Source organism: Canis lupus, chromosome 4, assembly GCF_011100685.1.
Source record: "Canis lupus familiaris isolate Mischka breed German Shepherd chromosome 4, alternate assembly UU_Cfam_GSD_1.0, whole genome shotgun sequence".
Taxonomy (NCBI): Eukaryota; Metazoa; Chordata; class Mammalia; order Carnivora; family Canidae; genus Canis; species Canis lupus.
The window spans coordinates 68,429,850-68,452,130 of record NC_049225.1 but is presented as its reverse complement, the minus strand read 5'-3'; the positions used below and the strand labels follow the sequence as shown (position 1 = coordinate 68,452,130).

At 38.0% G+C, this 22,281-nt stretch overlaps 2 long non-coding RNA genes across 2 annotated transcripts in view; one reads left to right on the top strand and one right to left on the bottom strand.

The window, feature by feature from the left end:
- The window catches only part of LOC119871554, a 98,339-nt gene extending 89,028 nt beyond the window's left edge, over positions 1 to 9,311 (top strand). Inside the window, exon 3 of the long non-coding RNA XR_005358527.1 lies at positions 9,059 to 9,311. This is a non-coding gene — a long non-coding RNA (uncharacterized LOC119871554). The remainder of the gene's footprint in view (positions 1 to 9,058) is intronic.
- LOC106558691 overlaps positions 1 to 22,281 on the bottom strand; it is a 103,945-nt gene that overhangs the window by 70,260 nt on the left and 11,404 nt on the right. Inside the window, exon 2 of the long non-coding RNA XR_005358528.1 lies at positions 21,456 to 21,528. This is a non-coding gene — a long non-coding RNA (uncharacterized LOC106558691). The remainder of the gene's footprint in view (positions 1 to 21,455; positions 21,529 to 22,281) is intronic.

Below are 22,281 nucleotides of genomic sequence, written 5' to 3'. Positions count from 1 at the left end.
AACCTGTTGTACAATTAGTCACAAATACAGTCCTCAAGTGTTTGGCCCATTCATATGAGTATTGTGTAAAATATGTCTTCTTTGCAGCGACTAGACCCTGCCACCACTGTGCTTGGCTGAGTTCACAAGTCTGTTGTAACCTGTAGCTTCCCTGTCATTTCTCTGGTTCTCCTCTCCTGCTAAGCTTTGTTTCCTGGCAGTAATTAAAACCTTCTGCCACTGCCATAGCTGCTGCTGCTGGAACTGCCACAGCCACCTTGGTTTTGTCGTTTGGCAAAGTATTGGCCTCCACCACCATAGGGGCCAGAGCTTCTGCCTCCAGAATTTCCTCCTTTCATGGGTCCAAAATTTGAGGATTGGTTGTTGTAATTGCCAAAATCATTATAGCTTTCACCACCTCCAAAGTTGCTTCCATCATTACCAAATCCATTATAGCCATCCCCACTGCCACCATATCCACCACCACCTCGACTGCCACTGAAGCCACCTTGACCACTGAAGTTCCCTCCACGCCCAAAGTTGTCATTCCCACCAACACCACCTCCACGACCACCACCAAAGTTTCCAGAACCACTTTGGCCTCTTTGGCTGGACAAAGCACTAGCCATCTCTTGCTTCGATAGGGTTTTCCTTACCACACGGTTGTGGCCATTCACAGTGTGGTAGTTTTGAATGACAATCTTGTCTACAGAGTCATGGCCACCAAATGTCACAAAAGCAAAACCTCTCTTTTTGCCACTGCCTGGGTCAGTCATGATCTCAATCACTTCAATTTTCCCATACTGTTCAAAATAATCACTTAGATGATGTTCTTCAGTGTCTTCTTTAATGCCACCAACAAAGATCTTTTTCACTGTTAAATGGGCACCAGGTCTTTGAGAATCTTCTCATGAGACAGCCCTCTTTGGTTCCACAACTCTTCATCCGCCTTGTGTGTCCTTGCATTCATGGCTGCATCCACCTCCTCCACGGTGGCATACTGACCAACCCAAAGCCTCTGGAGCGCTTGGTGTTTGGATCTCTCATTACCACACAGTCTGTAAGCATTCCCCCTTGCTCAAAATGGCTCCTCAGACTCTCATCAGTTGTTTCAAAGCTCAAACCTTTGATGAAGAGCTTCTGCAGCTGCTCAGGCTCTTTTGGGAGACTCTGACTTAAACCTGATGGCTGTGGGAGGGGAGACTTTACCGATGCTTACCCAGCAGCATCCAGGGGCAGAAAGGAGTAATCTAACAAACGTATCTTAAAGTTCAGTTATTAAATGAACTGGAAGTTGCATTGATTTCCTTATTAGATGTCTCATCACATGACAGGCCACCATAAATTAAACCACCTAATTAGAGAGATAACTTTTTTTTTCACTTAGACTTTCCAAAATCATAGAAGTCTATTTAAACAACAACTATGATAAAAGAGTAAGCTTCATGATGGAAAGAACTCTATCTTCTTTAGGGCTTGATCCCCAAAACTATAACACTCCCTGACACATGTTATAAAAAATAATTTTATTTTTAAATAACAAGAGAATCAATAGGTGATCTGAAGTGGACTCCAAAGAGGAGGCAAATATGTAAGTATCAGGAAGGACCTGAGAAGATTTTACAAATAGATGCAAAACTGAAGACACTAGCTAATATCCACAGGAAGATAATGGATTACATTTAACGAGGCACAATCTGCATTCCTATGAACCAGAATCCTTTGCATTACTCTCAGATTTCTACAACTTAGTTGTAAAATAGCTCAAAGACTGAGCATTAGGTTGAGATCACAATGAAGTAAATGCTAGACAGGAAAGTCAATAATCCTCTTGGTCTTTTTCACAATTTTCCCTGTAGTAGTAACTCCAAAGTATTTTTTATGAGCTAATCATGCATACTGATTAACCAATACATTTAAATTGGATATATCATATAGAGAAATATTTAAATAAATACAAATGTATAATTTTTACCTTTCCTCACTATTCTTATCACTGTGAATACAAATTTTCTTCTCAATTTGCCTTCAAATGGATAAGCTCAAGTCCTTTTGCTTACTTGTGTCAAAATCCTCTGTGCCTGTATTGCTCTGTATTTGGACCTTTAGGGTCATTTCTTTTTTTCTGCTACAGGTGCTCTCCTCAGAGGAGTATATTATGTCTTTTTTTGCTTTAACTGCTGGCAGTTTTTAGCTCTTTGGCTATCTATTCAATTTTTGCTTACCTCTTTTTTCAAGGGAAAAAATAAGTCAGAAGTACAGGTTGCCCAGGGACTTACAATTGGGCAGCTATATGTATATGTTTTGATTTGATTTGATTTGATTTGATTGATTTTTGGTCCGACTGAGCCCTCAAACCTGTGGAGTCTGATGCTTCCTCAGGTAGTAAATGTCAGAATTTATTCGATTGTTGGACACTCCGTTGGTATTTGGAGAATTGGAGAATCGGTTGTTGGTGCTGGCAACACCCTAGTTAAGTGATGAGCAGAGAGGGCTGTGGAGAAGCCTTAAGAGTTAGAAGAAATCCAAGAGATCATTATGTGGTGGAAACCAAGACAGAATTTTCTAAGGAAATAAATGGTCACTAGCATCAGTGCTGCAAAAAAGTCAAGTAAGGAAAGGCCTGAAAAGAATGAATTGTATTAAAAAAAAAAAAAAGAATGAATTGTATTTAGTACTAACTTTTGAAAATAATGATTCCAGGGAGGAGTCAGGATAAGAATGGGGTAAGGGTGGAAAAGTACATAAAAAGGGGCTTGAGGAAAACCAGATGCAGTGAATTTAAAAATTACCTCAAAATGAGGAAGTGAAAAGTGCATAGTGGATATAAATTTTTTGACTCTTTGTGTGCCAAGCAGCAATTCCAAGCTGTTTATACTCTTTGTCATCCTAGGAAAGCTCAGTATTTTACTCTTGCTTTGTACATAATGGTAACAAAATTACACGGATATCCCAAGGCAAAGAAGATAACATATAAACCTAGATCTGCAGGACTGCACATTTTCTATGTTTTTCTCCACAACAGATAAGTTGAGTTTCTCTGTCCTAAAAATTCTCTAATTCAGAACCTCTATTTTTCTAAGATACCAGATAACTGAAATAATTTTGTAAGGATCTCTTGGGTCACATCACAATAATCCAATTTAGCCAGACCTAAAGGGTGGCACCTAATATACTAGTGACTGATCTTTTTCTTTTCTTTAAATCACTTCTTGTAATGCTAATTTTAAATCAGCTCTGAGAAGAAAATTGACTTTAAATGCCTAATGTAATTTCAAAATGTCACAAACTTTTAATAGACAGCTAAAAACAGTTTTGCTTTTTTTTAAAAAAATAAATGTTCTGTCTCTGAGATGAAAAATGAGAGGTTAGATATAGTTAATGCACTTATATCTGAGTCAACCATTCCCAGAGCCACTTGAGATGGAGAGGATATTTTTATTCTTTTATTTTCTTGCTAATTAATATTAATTAGTGCGACTGAAATTTAATTAGTTCAGAGTTGGCATTTTCCCCTTAAACAAAGAAATGTTGTTTTACCATTTTATTTATTTGTTTAAAAGATTTATTTACTTATGTGTTAGAGAAAGAGAGTGTGCGTGTGCATGAGTGGAGCAGGGACAGATGGAGAGGGAGAGAGAATCCCAAGCAGACTCTTTGCTGAGCCATCCCAGGACCCTGAGATCATGACCTGAGCCTAAACTAAGTCTTTCATTTAATCAGTGGGAATGCAAAGGCAGCATATTCTCATGGCTACCATTTTTTGTTTTGTTTTGTTTTTGTTTTTATTTTGAGATGAACCATTACAGGTTATGGCAGCCTTTGTGATTGCCAATTATATATAATTTTAGTATAGAAAGGATTTCACAGTTCTTTGAGAGCACTGCTTCCCAAAATAAAGCATACAAGCAGAGGGAGTGGTGTGTGTAGTGTATTAGCAGGGGGACATGAATTCTTTAAAAGAAATTTTCAACTCTTTATTTTCAATTTGTTGATGATTTCTAATGTAACATATGCACATTAGGAATTAAGAGAGGGCCTTCTATATAGCTTCCTAAGTTCAGTGATCATTTTTGCCTTTATTTTCTGGTGTTACTCCCATCAAAGAAATCTCAATCAGTGTTAGGGAACACCCCATGAATGAATGTAGCATAGTAGATCAAACTGATAAAAGTAGTAGATGCATTGAATCTTCATGAGGCACACAGAAAAGAGCCTGAACCATTTTATTATAAACTATTACCTAGAGGAAGAATGAACACTTTAACAAGTTATTAAGTGAGAATTCATTACAATTGCCGCTAAAGGATTGTTGCTGGCTGGCATTTAGTTTAGAATGAGAGCTGATCTGAATTAGCAAAGAACCCTGGAAGTTATTAATGATATTTTGTAGAACATACACAATAAAACAATGCCATGCTCTGAATTTGTATTGTTGAAGTTAAAATACAGGAACAGACTAAATGCAGAACCAAGTCTGGAGTTACATCTATCTGCTTTTAAAAACTTTGACAATTTAGCCTCAGAAAAAACATTGTCACATTACATTAATGTTGTAAATTTACATTTTATTTTTGCTTTGGTTAATCTAATTGGCAAGTTTACTCTGCTTTTATAGTTTTGTTAGAGCTAACCACAGTACCTTTACCTCTGATCGTATTAATATTAAAACAAAAGTGATTTTGGTCAACAATAAGAATCTGGAAGAATATTTTCCTTTTAAAGGCATCTGTGGCTGAGAAATGACTGTCTGCCAAATGATCCATTTGTTCCCTGTTTTAGATGGGGTTTCCTAGAAGCAGAGCCAGGGACTGGGATTCTTCTATAATGATTTATTGAGGAAGTGATTTCAGAAGAGGATGGGGGCTGGGGGGATAGTGAAAGCAAGATAGAACTGAGGAAGGAGCTAAGCAAGGATGTGGTCTCAGCTGGAGACCAGCTGGAACCAGGTTGGTTCCACTGAAAGCTATGGAGCATAAATTTCACCAGCGTATCCAGTGTCACCAGGGGTTGCTGCCCCCTGCAGTTATTATAATGGCTTCCATTAGGAAGAGGGAAATAGCTGTGAGCCACTAAAGATTGCTGAGGCATGAGAACTGGGGGATGGGCATTCCAGCCCAGTAAAGTGGATCTGGACAAAGCAACCATGAAGCCTGCTATAGTGCCTACCTAGCAGTGCTCAGATACTTGCTTCTCGAATTAAGTTGACTCCATCTAGTCACAGCTCTTCCAGGGTCCTGAATGGTCAGTGTTCTGGGAAGACTGACAAGAAGTTTGTTTAGATAAACTATAGCTCTTATGGTGCAATTGACTGGGAGATACTTTTTATCTTTTCTCCACTACCAGCTATTCAGTAATGCCTCTTCCTTGGCTAATAACTCTGCTGAACTAGTTGGCTTGCCTTATGGCATCTGATGCAGTTACCATACTTTTATCAGCCTGTGGTTATTAGAATTGTTTGTTATAGTAAAAGTGATCATGGAAATACAAAGAGATAACCCAACAAATCACCCCTCTTGCATTGGCTAGCATGAGGCTCTCATCCTCATGATGAATAGGATCAGTTACCCCTGCTGATATGGTAACTGGTTTTTTGTTTTGTTTTGTTTTTTGGGTTTTGTTTGTTTGTTTTTTGTTTTGTTTGTTTGTTTGTTTGTTTTGTTTGTTTGTTTGATGGTCTACTGGCTTGAGGAGCTGAAAGTAGCCAGGAATTAGTTATAGCTTTAAGTTTATTGGGATTCTCCCTGTGTCTGCTGGTGGAAGCATCCCCCCTCCAGGAACCAGAACCACAGAGCCTAAAATAACAGAAGTGGGGAAACACAAATTCCCTGAGTGGGTGACTGGGAGTGGTGACCGGGAGTGATGATGAATGGGCCCATTCTTGCTTTTATTCCTTCATTCCCAGACGTTGCATTCTTTTTTTTTTTTTTTTAAGATTTTTATGTATTTATTAATGAGAGACACAGAGAGAGAGAGAGAGAGAGGCAGAGACACAGGCAGAGGAAGAAGCAGGCCCCATGCAGGAAGCCCGACATGGGACTCGATCCCGGGTCTCCAGGCTCACGCCCTGGGCCAAAGATGGTGCTAAACCGCTGAGCCACCCAGGCTGCCTCCAGACCTTGCATTCTAATTACTGGTGACACAGCACTATTAATGTCCATTGTTTTAAGGTATATACTGCATCCTGAAGAACTCTCCATCCTTATAAAATGTCTTCGACAAGAGGGAACTTCAACAGCCCTTAGGAGGACTTTCCACCACTATTAAGTCAGCAGCTTCTGAATGATCCAGAATATGGTGGGATCAATAAATAGATACCATGGCTATGTTCCACCACTGCACATCTTTTGCCATAAAGCTTGTCTCTTGGTCCCTGGAAATGCTAAGTGGGATTTGGAGGCTTAGATCAGACACTTTGGAGTGCTGCCAGCTGAGTGCTATGGGCAGAGACTGAAAGTTGTTTGACTATCCAGATGAAATATTGCCTCTGTAATGCACAAGAGGTTTGATATAATCAACTTGCCGCCAAATAGCTGATTTGTCTCTTTAAAGGATGATACTGTATTGTCAGTGTTTTGTGTTGCTGGCATATTGTACACTCATTCATGGTAGCAACTGATCATCCTTTGTGAGAGGGAACCCATGCTGTTCGGGCCCTCACATGGCTTCATCTCTGTCATCATTTCTTCTCTGTTCTAGAGCTCATTGCATGAGCACTGAGTCAACCAACAACAGATGCTAGTTGCCATCTATTGGTGAATTCACCCTGTCAACTTTGTTATCTAGTTCTCCTTCCATGATGGACACTGTCTTGTGAGCCTTGATTTATGATGCAAATATTGTTATATGTTGTACTCATTCCCCAGCTCCATCCAAATGCTTCTTCCATGCCTCTAATCTAATCTTACTTCCAGGCTTCTAATTCACCAGATAAGCCATTTATCATGCAGTCAATTTTTGTCCTTATCATAGACCACTTCTTTGTGATTCTCAAAGTGGATGAACAGATGCACTGCTTGAAGTAGGACACTCATCATTGTCTTTCAGGGCCATCCTTGAGTGGAGTATGGTTCAGTAGAAGCACATTTTCAGCTTGAATCTATATACCAAGCCAATCCACCTGTGAACCAAGCTCAGGTTTTTCTCTCCACCACTAGCTATAAATAGAATCTGCTTTGGATCCCCCATTCTGGTGGATATGGAAAATAATGCTTTTGCAAATAAATAGGCCTGCCAGGCAGAGAATTCTTTTTTTTTTTTTTTTTTTTTTATGTTCTGCCTCTCTTACAATAAGTATTGTGTTTTACTATTTAGCTCCGTCTACTCTCAGTCAAAAAAGATGAAAGTACCTTTAAATACTGCCAAAGAGGCCTCTAATTCTCACATTTTGCTTTATATTGATAACTAATAGATCTGAGCCTTCCATTTTCTCTCTTCAATGCATTAGTGGCACTTAGCATAATTCAAGCAATTCCGAAGTCCTTATAGCTACTATTTCCTTTGTACCTCTCAAAACCAAAGGCACAAATCTGTCCGTGTATCCCACTCCACCTCTGTTCCACTCTAGATCACTACAGATGAAACTCTTAGTGATTGGACAGCTACAACATGCCAGGACCTAGTAATACTCCACTTGCCACTAATGCTGTCTGTTAATTGCTATACAGCTTTGAATGGTCTTACCTCAGAATCCTATCGTTCAAGCAAGCTTCCTAGGATCTATCAGTACAAAGTCTGCTAGGTTGCATTCTTTAGAAGCAGTCTGAGGTGAAGAGTTGTCTGCAAGTGAATTATTGGGGTAGTACTCTGAGAAGTTGGAATGAGGGAAATTAGAAAGAGTTAGGGGAAAAAGGCTAATCAAGGTATAGGTCTCAATAGGAATCTGTCTTCAGCCTGATCTGAGGAAGCTCTGGAGCCTGATTTTCCTCTATCATAGAGGTGGTCACTTTGAGGCACAGGGCCTGACTTTGTATATCAATGTACCAGTCTTTGTGTGCTATCCCTTGGGAAATGGGAAAACTTCCCAGGCAAGATGGCTCCCGCTTAGCTGGGGATAATTCTAAGGAGAAAAGGTGCAACTCTAAGGTCTTAGCAACAAACACAGTAGCTGGGAGATGAGTTCACCAACCCAGTAATGGGCCTGAGACACCAATCACAGCTTTCACATTTTTTTCTCCTTTCAGTTAAGCTGGGCTATATGACTATTTCTAGCCAAATGAGAAGCACAATTTCTAATCCATCTTTTCCTGCTACAGTAATTTGGAACACTACATGTTCCAGTTGGTGAGTCTATGAGATGATGGAACCTTTATAATCCTAAGTCTTTAAGTGACTAAATGAGCAGAGACCCCTGGAGTATGTGGGTGCACATGTGCATTGGGAAGAGAGGGGCATGTGTAAGACTATGTCCTACTCAGACTTTTTCTAAAAAGATCTTAATTAATTAATTAATTAATTAAAGTTTAGAGAGAGTGTAAGCAGCAGAGAGGGATGGAGGGTAAGGGAGATAGAATCTCAAGAAGACTCCCTACTGAGCACAGAGCACAGCATGGGGCTCGATGCCCCAGATCATGACTGGAGCCTAAATCAAGAGTTAAATGCTCAACTGAGCCACCCGGATGCTTCATACCCAGATTTTTTTTTAAAGATTTTATTTATTTGTTCATGAGAGACACAGAGAGAGAGAGAGAGGCAGAGACACAGGCAGAGGGAGAAGCGGGCTCCATGCAGGGAGCCTGACGTGGGACTCCATCCTGGGTCTCCAGGATCACACCCTGGGCCGAAGGTAGGCGCTAAACCATTGAGCCACCCAGGCTGCTTTTGGAATATAGTAGATCCTCAATAAAGTTTTATTTAATGTATGACTGATAAGGAAGTCTGGGATGTCCTAAAACCCAGGTTATCCTTTAGTGTTCACCCATCTAGATAGAATGTCTGGTAATGGTAACAAGCACAGCTAAGTTTTAGGGGCAGAGAAATCCTAAAGGATTTCATTGTCTTACTTTCACTCAAAGTTTTACTGTAGAACTTCATCATACTTTTTTGTTGTTGTTGTTGTTCTTGCTTTTTTTCTCCTTAGGGGATTCACACTATGAAAAAGCTTACTAGCTCAATCTAGCTACTGATAAGATACTTCTGGCATGTCAACAAATAAACTCTCTTGAATCCAAGCCAAACTGGAATCTTCTGTTGTCCACAACATTAGAACATTGTTTGATCAGACAACAAAAAGACATTAAAGGCATTCAAATTGGCAAAGAAGAAGTCAAACTCTCCCTCTTCGCCGATGACATGATACTCTACATAGAAAACCCAAAAGTCTCCACCCCAAGATTGCTAGAACTCATACAGCAATTCGGTAGCATGGCAGGATACAAAATCAATGCCCAGAAATCAATGGCATTTCTATTCACTAACAATGAGACTGAAGAAAGAGAAATTAAGGAGTCAATCCCATTTACAATTGCACCCAAAAGCATAAGATACCTAGGAATAAACCTAACCAAAGATGTAAAGGATCTATACCCTCAAAACTATAGAACACTTCTGAAAGAAATTGAGGAAGACACAAAGAGATGGAAAAATATTCCATGCTCATGGATTGGCAGAATTAATATTGTGAAAATGTCAATGTTACCCAGGGCAATATACACGTTTAATGCAATCCCTATCAAAATACCATGGACTTTCTTCAGAGAGTTAGAACAAATTATTTTAAGATTTGTGTGGAATCAGAAAAGACCCCGAATAGCCAGGGGAATTTTAAAAAAGAAAACCATACTGGGGGCATCACAATGCCAGATTTCAGGTTGTACTACAAAGCTGTGGTCATCAAGACAGTGTGGTCCTGGCACAAAAACAGACGCATAGATCAGTGGAACAGAATAGAGAATCCAGAAGTGGACCCTGAACTTTATGGTCAACTAATATTCGATAAAGGAGGAAAGACTATCCATTGGAAGAAAGACAGTCTCTTCAATAAATGGTGCTGGGAAAATTGGACATCCACATGCAGAAGAACGAAACTAGACCACTCTCTTTCACCATACACAAAGATAAACTCAAAATGGATGAAAGATCTAAATGTGAGACAAGATTCCATCAAAATCCTAGAGAAGAACACAGGCAACACCCTTTTTGAACTCGGCCATAGTAACTTCTTGCAAGATACATCCACGAAGGCAAAAGAAACAAAAGCAAAAATGAACTATTGGGACTTCATCAAGATAAGAAGCTTTTGCACAGCAAAGGATACAGTCAACAAAACTCAAAGACAACCTACAGAATGGGAGAAGATATTTGCAAATGACATATCAGATAAAGGGCTAGTTTCCAAGACCTATAAAGAACTTATTAAACTCAACACCAAAGAAACAAACAATCCAATCATGAAATGGGCAAAAGACATGAACAGAAATCTCACAGAGGAAGACATAGACATGGCCAACATGCATATGAGAAAATGCTCTGCATCACTTGCCATCAGGGAAATACAAATCAAAACCACAATGAGATACCACCTCACACCAGTGAGAATGGGGCAAATTAACAAGGCAGGAAACAACAAATGTTGGAGAGGATGCGGAGAAAAGGGAACCCTCTTGCACTGTTGGTGGGAATGTGAACTGGTGCAGCCACTCTGGAAAACTGTGTGGAGGTTCCTCAAAGAGTTAAAAATAGACCTGCCCTACGACCCAGCAATTGCACTGTTGGGGATTTACCCCAAAGATACAAATGCAATGAAACGCCGGGACACCTGCACCCCGATGTTTATAGCTGCAATGGCCACGATAGCCAAACTGTGGAAGGAGCCTCGGTGTCCAACGAAAGATGAATGGATAAAGAAGATGTGGTTTATGTATACAATGGAATATTACTCAGCTATTAGAAATGACAAATACCCACCATTTGCTTCAACGTGGATGGAACTGGAGGGTATTATGCTGAGTGAAGTAAGTCAGTCGGAGAAGGACAAACATTATATGTTCTCATTCATTTGGGGAATATAAATAATAGTGAAAGGGAAAATAAGGGAAGGGAGAAGAAATGTGTGGGAAATATCAGAAAGGGAGACAGAACGTAAAGACTGCTAACTCTGGGAAACGAACTAGGGGTGGTGGAAGGGGAGAAGGGCTGGGGGTGGGAGTGAATGGGTGACGGGCACTGGGGGTTATTCTGTATGTTAGTAAATTGAACACCAATAAAAAATAAATTTAAAAAAAAAGAACATTGTTTGAGAATATGTTCCTTTATTCCTGTTATGTGAATGCAGTGGCTGTCTGAATACACAATTTCTGGTTACTAAGGAGTTGTCTTATCCACCCATATTTGTTTAAAGAATTGCCTGTTTAAAGGATTCAAATAACCAGTTGATTCTAGGGTGTCTTCTACTCTGTCACAGTTTAAGAAGTTTGACGTCGTTGTTAGCTTTTGAGTCAGAATTCTCCTCATGAAATGACTTCTTTGAGATCAAAACCAAACCAAACAAGCAGGTATCAAAGGGAAGAGGGAATATTTGGCATACCAGAATTCTACTGCTGCGAGAAACAAACATTTTTATTCTGAGTCAGCAGTGCTACCTTGGGAGTCTGAAAATGGTTCCTGAACCAGCGTCACATAATCTCCAATACAAATAAACGAACAAAAATATATTGCAAACATCTCAAACCCAAGTTCTCAAGGTCCAATTTTCCATTTCTTTAAGGCAAAGAGGAAGATTTCAATAAGAGCATTATAAGACTCAATTGTTTTTGAGCTTTTCTGAATTAGAAAACCATCTGTAGGGAAGCCCTGGGGAATATAGGAATAAACATCATCTTGAGATTTATGATCTGGCCCTGAAATTCTACCTCTTACCACCTCTGTGACCTTGAACAGGTTACTTCACCCCTCTGGGTCTGTTTCCTTACCTCTACTTAGACCCCATTGAGGATTATGAAACCATTGAAGGTTAGAGTAGATCTCTAAGATTATTTTTAGTTCAAAAATTCTTTGGTTTTATAAAAAGGATGATGGTTGAAATTTTAAAAATTATTTGAAAGATTTGGGGAAATGATAAACTGTTGATGAGACCAATAGTTGTAACAGTAGGAAGGAAAACCAGATTTATTGAGTGCCAGCTATGTGCTAAACATTGTGCTAAATGCATATATCGTGTGTGTGTTTACAACAGCACAGCCAGGCAGTATTATTATCCTTATTTGACAGATGAAAATAAGTCAACATTAAGCAATTTAAATAGCTAGTAAATAGTGAAACCAGAATTTGAACCCAAGAAAACTTCACCAAAGCCCTTGTTCTTTTTAGTAAGCAAAAAAGGAAATTAAGAATACTTATCTGTTAGAGAAAAACTGCTATTTTGAAGGAAGGTTTTCTGAATGAAGTTATAACTTTAGTGTTGTCCTGCTGACTTTTGATACTTTTTGCAATATCCACATTTGGGGCAATAGAACCTATGTGATATTTATGATGTTTATTTCAACTTGGTAACCTTCACAAAGCAAACATATACTCCCTGTTTTATTCATTTCACTCATGGAGCTCTTTTTCTTGTTATTTTTATACCTTAGGGAGAAGGGAGATTATTCTTAATGAGAAAAAGGAGCAAACAAGACTAAAGCATCAGCTCTGAGCCCATTATATTACAATATTATCACTTTCTAAAACCCGTTAAGGGCCCAGAAAGCCTATATTCCTCTTTGGCTTCTCTGTATTACAGGGTCTGCCAATACTAAGTGTTCAATAAATGCAATCTCTTATAAACTAGACTCATATTTTACACAAAAAATGAAAATAAAAAATGGAGAATGATAAATTGCCCATATACCTCTCAAGACAAAATAATTCAGTAGTTGTGCAAGGGTCTTAAAATGTAAAATTATGAATTTTAAAGATGAACATAAAAACAAATCATAATGTTTGTATTTTATGTAGAGCGTACTTCTGGTATGAAAACATGTTTGCAAATTTTACCATCTGGAATTTTCAGGCAGGCTCTAGCCTATTTGAAATTCCCCAGCAGTATTAGCACTGAGCATCCTCATAATTTGCCAGGGTTGTATTCCCTCATTTAAAGTCAAGAATAGCTCCCTGAGTTATTTTGGCTCACGTTTTGAAAAGAGACCAGAGCAGCTGCACAGGAGTGTTGGGTGTCCTCATAGTTCATCCCTTGAGGGATGTTTCTTCCACTTATTGCTGTTTGTTCCTATTTTTAAATCATTGTCAGTACTTTTTCCTTGGCTCTTCTCACTGTCTACACTTGTTTTTTGGCTCTTCTACACAAATGATTTTATGTCCTCTTTCTCTTGGATTTAGGTTTAGTTGAACTCATTCGCACATTTTTGGACAAAGGTGAATAAAGAGTTCTTTAAAGCATGCAGCAGATGTAGATCCTAATTTTACTTTTTGGTTTCAATGTATAATATGAAGCTCTTGGATATTATACTCTGAGTATTCTTTTTAATTTGTCTTCTTCTTAGCAACAACACAGTACTCTTGAAGGGATTTGTTTTAATTTTTTCCCTCCAACTTTTTTCATTAGATAATACATGTCTGCAGGGAATACTTCCTTTGCTTTGGTTTCAGTATGGTCTTGCATTTTGTGAATTATCAATGCATTGAAGATATAGAGACCTTTTTTATTTTTAGCTATTTAAATTGTAGATTAAAGGATAGTCCTCTCAGCTGGTGTTAATTGGAGAAAAGCCATCACTAAGTTTGCAAGAGTTTAGAAGGTAATCAAGTGAGGCATACACTTACTGACCTTGTTAATCCCATCATATTCATGATTTCTTCCTTCTTTCTTCAGAACTTATGACTCTTTCTATACCCAGGGAAGTTACAACTTTCCCCAAACTCTTCTACCAAACCCCAAATCCATTTGACTTAGGAGCCATGGCCCTTCAATAACCAACCACCAACCTCAGAAAAACCCTGAGACTTCATACTTGGCCATGTAAATAGATATATGAATAGAGAACTAGTTTCTGTTTTTGAAAGATTCATTTTGAAGGTTTATTTTTTAAAACAAGAGGAGACTACAAACCATGTTAGGTATGTTTGATTAAACTTCTCAGTTGAAAATAAAATGGATTATGTTTGATGATTAAGATCCACATGTTTAATGTATTGAAGACACAGAAAGTGACCTTCCTTGACATCATACTAGAAGGTAATCTTTTCTATAGGCTATAAATTATTTTGGGAAAGGGACTGCCTCTCACGTATTTGTGTTCTCTCATCATTTAGTAAATTTCTTGATGTAAAATAAATATTCAGGAAATGTTTGATGAATGAATGAAGCAAAAGAGAATCAATATATAACCTGAAATATTTCCTTTTTTCTTTTTTCACAAGAAAAGGGAGCCAAACACTTATTAGATGGCCCTGTAAGGTCAGAGAAATTGTTCACATAGCAGCTGATGTAGTAGGGGTATACTAAAATCAGCAGGCCCACATGAAGAACCTTGATTACTATGTGTTTTAAAGCCAAAATTACACCTTATCCTTTTAAATGGTGAAAAGCCACTGTAAATATAATTTATCAATTTGGCTATTTATCCAAACTAGCAAAACTAATCTGAACTTCATTTTAGTTTATGGAGAATCTAATATGGACCAAACTGACAGAGTTTACATTTTATGCTTAAATTGCATCAAAGTACAAAGCTATGATCACATTAGCAATTAGACTTGGTATGCAATTTTGAAGATATTATGAAATTGGCCCAGGAATCCCAGAAATTGCTGAATTATGCTTTCAACCTTATGTCAAGGTCATCACCCAGAAAACAAAGCAAGAAAAATGTTACACTTTGTTGCTAGCAGAGACCTTGGTTCCAAATGCCAACAGAGAGCTCTGGAGAACTCTCCTATTTTTTGTGGAGAAATGTTTTATCTAATGTTGGCTGGCCTCAATTTATTTAAATGAAGTGACAAAGAATCCTGCTTAACCTATTTAACCTCTAAACAAAGTCACTGATGTTACCACTCTTGGGAGGTCTTAAAGAACTACGATGAGTCCAAAAGATTAAGAGAATTTATCTGAATGTATGGGTGGTATGGAGATATGCATCCAAAATGAGAATGACCTTGACTGTCTCAGAGGAGTGTGAGATAAGAAAGTATCTCAGGATTAGTGGAAAAGGGAGTTCAAATGAGACCTCACGCTTTTTAATTCTCTATTTTTAACTTCATCTGTAACTCTCTTCATCTGTGGCTACTTGTCTTTAATCCAAACTAATTGCCGTGGATTTCATCTGGATATAGAAGGAAAAAGATGGAAGAAATACCCAGAAGTCCTACTAGGGACCAACACTAAGCAGAACCAGTTGCCTTCTGCCATACTTCAAATGTCATAGGGGAAGAATAATAAATTTGCAAAGAAATAAAATATCAGCTACAAAGGACATTATTATGGCATTCTTTCATATTATTCTAAGATTCTAGTTAAGGCAATGTATTATTGCTGAAAGAATAGAAAAATAGGTTAAAGGAGTTGAATAGAGAACCCAGAAAAAAACCCACACAAATATAGTTAACTGTTCTTTGACTAAAGGAGCAAAGGCAATACAATGTAGCAAAGATAGTCTTTTCAACAAATGGTCACCCATGTGTGAAAAATGAATCTAGACATAGGCTTTACACCTCTCACAAAGTTAACTCAGAATGTATCATAGTCCTAAATTTAAAATACAAAACAATAAAAGTCTTAGAAGAAAAATAGGGGGGAAATCTAGGTGATCTTGGTTTTGGTAATGGCTTTTTAGATATAACACTAAGAGCTTGACCCATGAGAAAAAAGACTGACAAGTTGGACTTCACTAAAATAAAAACTTGTGCTCTGTGAAAGACACTGTGAAGATAAGGTAAAGATAAGCCACAGACCGGGAGATAATATTTGCAAACTACGTATTTGTTAAAGGACTGGCAACCAGAATATACAAAGAACTCTTAAACTCAACAATAAGAAAACAATCCAATTATAAAATAGGGAAGAAATCTGAACAGATCCCTAATCAAAGAAGATATACAGATGGCAAACAGGAATTTGAAAGTGCTCAAAATCATATGTCAGTAGGGAATTGCAAATGAAAACAACAATGAGATACAACTACACACCTATTAGAATGGCTGGGACGCCTGGGTGGCTCAGTAGTTTGGTGCCTGCCTTCAGCCCAGGGCATGATCCTGGAGACCCAGGATTGAGTCCCACATCAGGCTCCCTGCATGGAGCCTGCTTCTCCCTCTGCCTGTGTCTCTGCCTCTCTCTCTCTCTCTCTCTCTCTCTCTCTGTGTCCCTCATGAATAAATAAATAAAATCTTAAAAAAAAAAAAAAAGAATGGCAAAAAACTCAACCACTCACAACACCAAATGCTGGTAAGGATGTGGAGCAACAGTAACATTCATTTTTGGTGGGAATGCAGAAATGGTACAGTTACTTTGGTAAACAGTGGTGTGTCAGTTTCTTCCAAAGTTGAACATAAGCTTATCACATGATCCATCAGTCATGATTCTTGGCATTTACCCAAATGAATTAAAAATTTATACTGACACAAAAACCTGCACATGAATGTTTATAGTAGCCTCATTTATAATTGCCAATAATTGGAAGCAACCAAGAAATTCTTCAATAAATGAATGAATAAACAAACTAGGATACCCAAACAATGGAGAATTATTAAGTGATAAAAAGAAATGAGCTCTTAAGCTATGAAAAGACGTGCAGGAACCTTAGGTGCATATTGCTAAGTGAAAGAAGTCAGTCTGAAAAAGATACAAACTGTATGTTTCCAACTATAGGACATGATGCAACAGGCAGAACAATAGAAAAAGAGAGAAGATCAGCGGTTGCCGGAGGTTCAGGGGGAGGGAGAGAGGGATGAATAGGTGGCATTTTTAGGGCAGTGAAACTCTTCTGTATGATACTGTAATATAGATAGTGGGTACATGACATGTTTTGCATTTGTCAAAATCCACTTTGTTCTGAAAGGGAAAAGTTAAAAGACATAAATATTTAGATGAATTATTAGTTTTATTGATGCTGCTGTAACACATTCCCACAATCTTGGTGGCTTACCACAACACAAATTTCCTGTCTCATAGTTATAAGGGTCAGAAGTCTGAAGTGGGTCTCACTAACTAAAGTCAAGGTGCAGGGAGGGCTGTGTGACATTGTGGAACCTCTAGGAAAGAATTAGTTTCCTTATCTTTTCTATCTTCTAGGGACTGCCCACATCCTTTGGCTTATAGCCCCTCTCCATCTCCAAAACCAGCAATGAATAGCGTGCAAGTCCTCACACTGAGTGTTCTCACACTCTTCTACCTCCCTCTTCCACTCTTAAGGACCCTTCTGATTCCACTGGGCTCATCTGAACAATCTAGGATTATCTCCCTTTTTAACATCAGCTGATTAGCAACCTTAATTCTGCCTGCAACATTAATTTCCCTGCTATATAAAGTAACATATTCATAGACTCTGTGGATTAGGATGTGGGCATCTGGGGGGATGGGCACTATTCTGTCCACAATAAATAACAAGCCAGGAGTTGCTCCCCATATCAGCTCTAATAGCTCAGAATTTCATGGGAGCTGTTTAAATGACCTCATTAACTTAGTTGGAAAGACTAGTGAAAAGGTCTTTCAGCAAACCCTACTGTGAAATTCTTTCCACAGAAGTTTATGGGAGCCAGCAGGGGTAGACATAGCTCTCTGAGATCACTTTGTATCTACTGATCCCCTTATTCCTCCTAGTAAATTTAGGGCCTCGCTTTAGCTTTGTCCTTCTTTTTTAAAAAAGAAGGAAATATTAAAATACAACTAACTTTATTTCCAGGAGGCAGAGAGCGAAAGTAGACAAGAAAACCTAGCAAACATTGTTACTAATTATCTGATGACAAATGAGTTGTTATTTATGTCTATAGATCTATTCCCAGCTTCTTAGAAATGCTATGGTGTAGAAACAACGAACATCGAAGAATCATGTCAGCCTGAGCTCTAAAGCAGTGACAATTTCAGAGACTAATAAAAGGAAAAGAATAAACAAAAATGTTTGTTTCTCTTGGGACTGACAAAATTGGGAATGGATTCCTTGGTCTCACAGACACACCTTTCTGAAAACAGTAAACCACAATATGTGAAGTCCTCATCCTTCCCCAAGCCTGACTAAACCATAGGATGGACAGGCTCAGTTCTGAACATCCTTTAGCAGTCAGAGAGTTTTAGAGATGGGATATGAATTGTCCCATAATTTTGAAATTTATCATTTCATACATAGAGTGAGCACTTTTGGTTGAGTGGAGGAGATACTCATTGGGATTTTTCAAAAGTACAATAATAAGGTTTAAAGATATCTACTAAACACAATGGTGTAATAAACTTCTTAATTGTGTTCAGGGCAGAACTTTTATGATTATGCAATCATTTTCCAATTCTCAGCTTTCCAAAATAAACATCTGGAAAGGATTATAATTCCCTGTGGGGAGTGACTGAGTGCCATTTTGTTATTTATTGATGATGTGCTTCAGGTTCTGGGCTCAACAGCACTGGCTTCTCTGTTCCATAACTTTTATCCTTATATAAAGATGACTCAGGAGAGATGTTACCCAGCAAACTCTCAAATTTTTGAGTATTTCATAGTTACCAATCTCCTCAATACTTATTCTAACTGACAATTTTCTGGACCCATCACAAATGATTCTGATTCTTAAGGTCTAGATGGGTACAGGGGATTGACATCTTTAACAAGCTTCCCAAGATAACTGTGGTCATGCAATTTTCTAAACACACTTTGAGAAACGTGGCCTTAGTTCTCTGAACCATTCTGGATGAGCGCTGTGTGCATCCACTTTGCACAGCCATTGTCATTAAAGAACACACTCTCACATTACACTCTGGTCCAATTAATCTGATTTCTCTAATCATGAGTGTTCTAATCGTTCACTCTTCAAAGTGGTGAGGGATTTCTCAGAAACCACTTTGGTTTTTGGAGAAGTGGAGTGACTGCATCAACACTGATTTTGTTTTTGTAATGCGGGCAGAGGACAAAGTTAACCTTTTGTTTTCTGGTTTGAGGCTATCATTTAATCTAAAAATGAAATCCATTAAAATATTCACTGTATCATTTTCTTTGCTCACCAACCAATAGACTTGGTAATTGAGATTCTGGACAATTTCAATATCCAAGCTGGAGCCAAGTGTTGCAGGGAAGGAAAGGGAAGGAGTGAGAGTGGATGAGATTATTCAGATATTTTATTTTGGAAATACTTGCCGCTATTCCTAACATCAACTCAAACATTACACAAACAAGTGGCCCTTAACATTTTGGGGAGAGTCATGGACTCCTTAGGGGATCTGATTAAGGATCTAAAGCCTTTCACCTGAAAGGTGTTTGTAGGCATGCCTACACACAAAAATCCTCAAACAACTTTAGGTATGTTATGGGCTCGTCGATATTTAGGCTTCTTTGAGGAGATTGCCCTGTGCTCCCTCCCTTTAGGGGAGTCTTTACCACTATCACAGACTTCCCTTTGCATTAGTCTTTATGTATTATATAAATAAGAATCACTGGGGGTAATTGTTAAGCATACTGATGTCTGGCTTCCATCCTCAGATATAGATTTAGCAGGTCTGGGGTCCAGCCTAGGACACTGCAATTATTTTATGAGCTTCTGGTGATGCTGATGCAGGTACTAAATGATCACAATTTGAGAGACAGTCACAATTGAGAAGCTGGGCAGTGACTCAGAAAAAGGTGGCTAAACTGGTACAAAAATATAGTAAAATAAGCAGATCACTTCTCTCTACCACATAGAAACCTAGGTAAAAAGAGAGGGGCTGGCTCTTCCCATTCTAGACCCTACTCTGTCTCTTCTTCTGTTCAGCTTGGCCATTCTAAGGCATTGTTTTCATTTTCCCCTAAGGAAAATTCCCCATGGTGCCCATTTTAACTTCATATTTTCTGTGTAAAAGATTGATTATGGGGGTAGATAGGCAGGGCAATTTTTCTCTCACCTCAAATTCTTACAAGGGACTGTGGAACCATTCTTTCTCTTCAAAGGGACTTCTTTCTCTGGTGTTCATGGAGCTTTATTGCTTATAACACAAAAGGAGTAAGGGCAGTGTGTATTGAGTAGAAAGACTACAGAGACACTTGCTCACGAGCCTCTAGATTTTTCTAGACAGTAACTTGACTCAATATTTTAAAACAGTGCAAAAGAACTTCTGTAGGTTGACAGCAGCCATTGATGTGAAATTTTCTACATCTGTTGAGAGTTATATTTGTGCCAGTGGACAAGAGTACTATATAGAAGCAAACAAAGGAAGTTTAGATCCTACCCTGCCTTAAAGGGTAGGCTCATCATTTGCCTTACTGATGTTTCAAAACACTAGTCAAAATAAAATATAAACTTATCCACCCCACTTCAATCAAATAGGACATACAGCTGAAAATTCTGTCCAAATATATAAATGTAAAATGTAAAATTTTCCTTTCAGAGAACAAAGGCATATTGTTTCCATGGCATTGACCCCAGCTAACTTTCACAACATTAGCTTGTCAAACTTCCCTCTTTCATCCCTTACTACAAATAAAGATTGCTTTCAGATCATATGAGAAGAAATGGAAGAAAAGATTGGCACATGTGGTCTGATGCAAGAGAGCATTTCAGTGGCTCTCATCAAGGCAAAAGAAAAAAGCATCCAAATTTGATGAGTCTTTTATTGTTGACTCAGTGAGATGGTTCCCTTGGCAACTAACATGGGAGGTGATAGAGCTGGAAGAGCCGAGAGCTCCTCTCCAACTTTACCCACAGCTGATTAAATGGTGTTCAGACAAATAATGTTGATAGCACAGGAATAGTGTCAAACGTGATGGTGGGGAGAAAAGGAGTGGCAGGTTGGGGAAAGCAAGACAACTGCTTAAGTGTCATCAAAATTTAAGTGAAATAAAACATATTGGAGGCACTGTTTCTTTAACATTCAAATCAATTATATTCAATCAATCTAATTATTGTATGTTGTTGTCTCCTAAGTGATTCTTTGATGTGAAAAGAATAGGACCTTCTTGATTAAAAAACAAATATTTTATTAAAAACCTAACGAGACGTGCACTATGATAAAGCATGGATTTTCAAAGAATAAAAAAGATAGTTTAGGGTTTTGAAAAACTTGGATTGTTATGAATTTCCAGGGGAAGTGGTATGTGAGAAGGTGTGGCGCTCTCAACTTGGCATTGAAATACTTGAACTCACTGCTGGCCTCTCATTAAGATGTTTCAGAGAACAAAAAAACAACAGTAAAGTGTAGGTGTTCTGAGCTGTGCTGATAGAGATGGAAAATACAATGCTCAATGCCTCCATTCCCCCAATAGACATGGGAATTTGAATAGAAATGTTTTTCTTGATTTTCCAGAATTCTTTCCACAAACTTAGCACCTAAATCTTGGTAAAGCTGTCATTTTTACAAATTCACATCCCACCTTGTTTCTTGACTGAAAGCTTTGGCTGCACTCAGACAACTTCATCCTTGGAAATCTGCACCAACAACTCCATCTGTTGGGTTTCAGTTGTAGAAATACAAAACGAGAAAAAAAAAAAAGAGAGCAATGAGTTTAGTGACTTAAGATATGTTTCCTATATATAAGAACAAAATGTAGATAGTTTTTGGTAGAATCCAACATCATATTTGTGGAATCATAACAATGTAGAAAAAAATTAAACTCAAATATGGCCAAAGACTTTTGTACAGCAATGTATATCACAATAGTGTAAATTGTGCAATAATCCTGTAATATTGAACATGATATACATGTCCAGCTATACAAAATTGGATGAATAAATTATAACCTCTCCATTGTAGTTGTTGAAAATCATGTTTGCAGATATTAGAGGATACAGAAACATGCTCAATATTATATATATAATGTAGAGTTTAAAAAAGCAGATCATAAAATAGTATAAAAGTAGAATATACGTGACATATTTATTCAAAACACTTGGAAGGACATGCCATTTTAAGATATGTAGCAGTAATTATCTCTAAGTCATAGGATTATAGGTAAATTCTGCTTTTTACTTCATGTATCTTTGATATCCAGATATTTGACAATGAGTATGTGCTATATTTGGCCCATTTAAAAAATGGAGTTTTTTTATTATTTAGTTCTTTTTTATATGAATATAGTTGATGCACAATGTTACATTAGTTTCAGGTGTACAACTTAGTGACTTGACAGATTTATACATTGTGCTATGTTCACAACTGTAGCTCCCATCTGTCCTGATACATTGCTATTATCATTGACT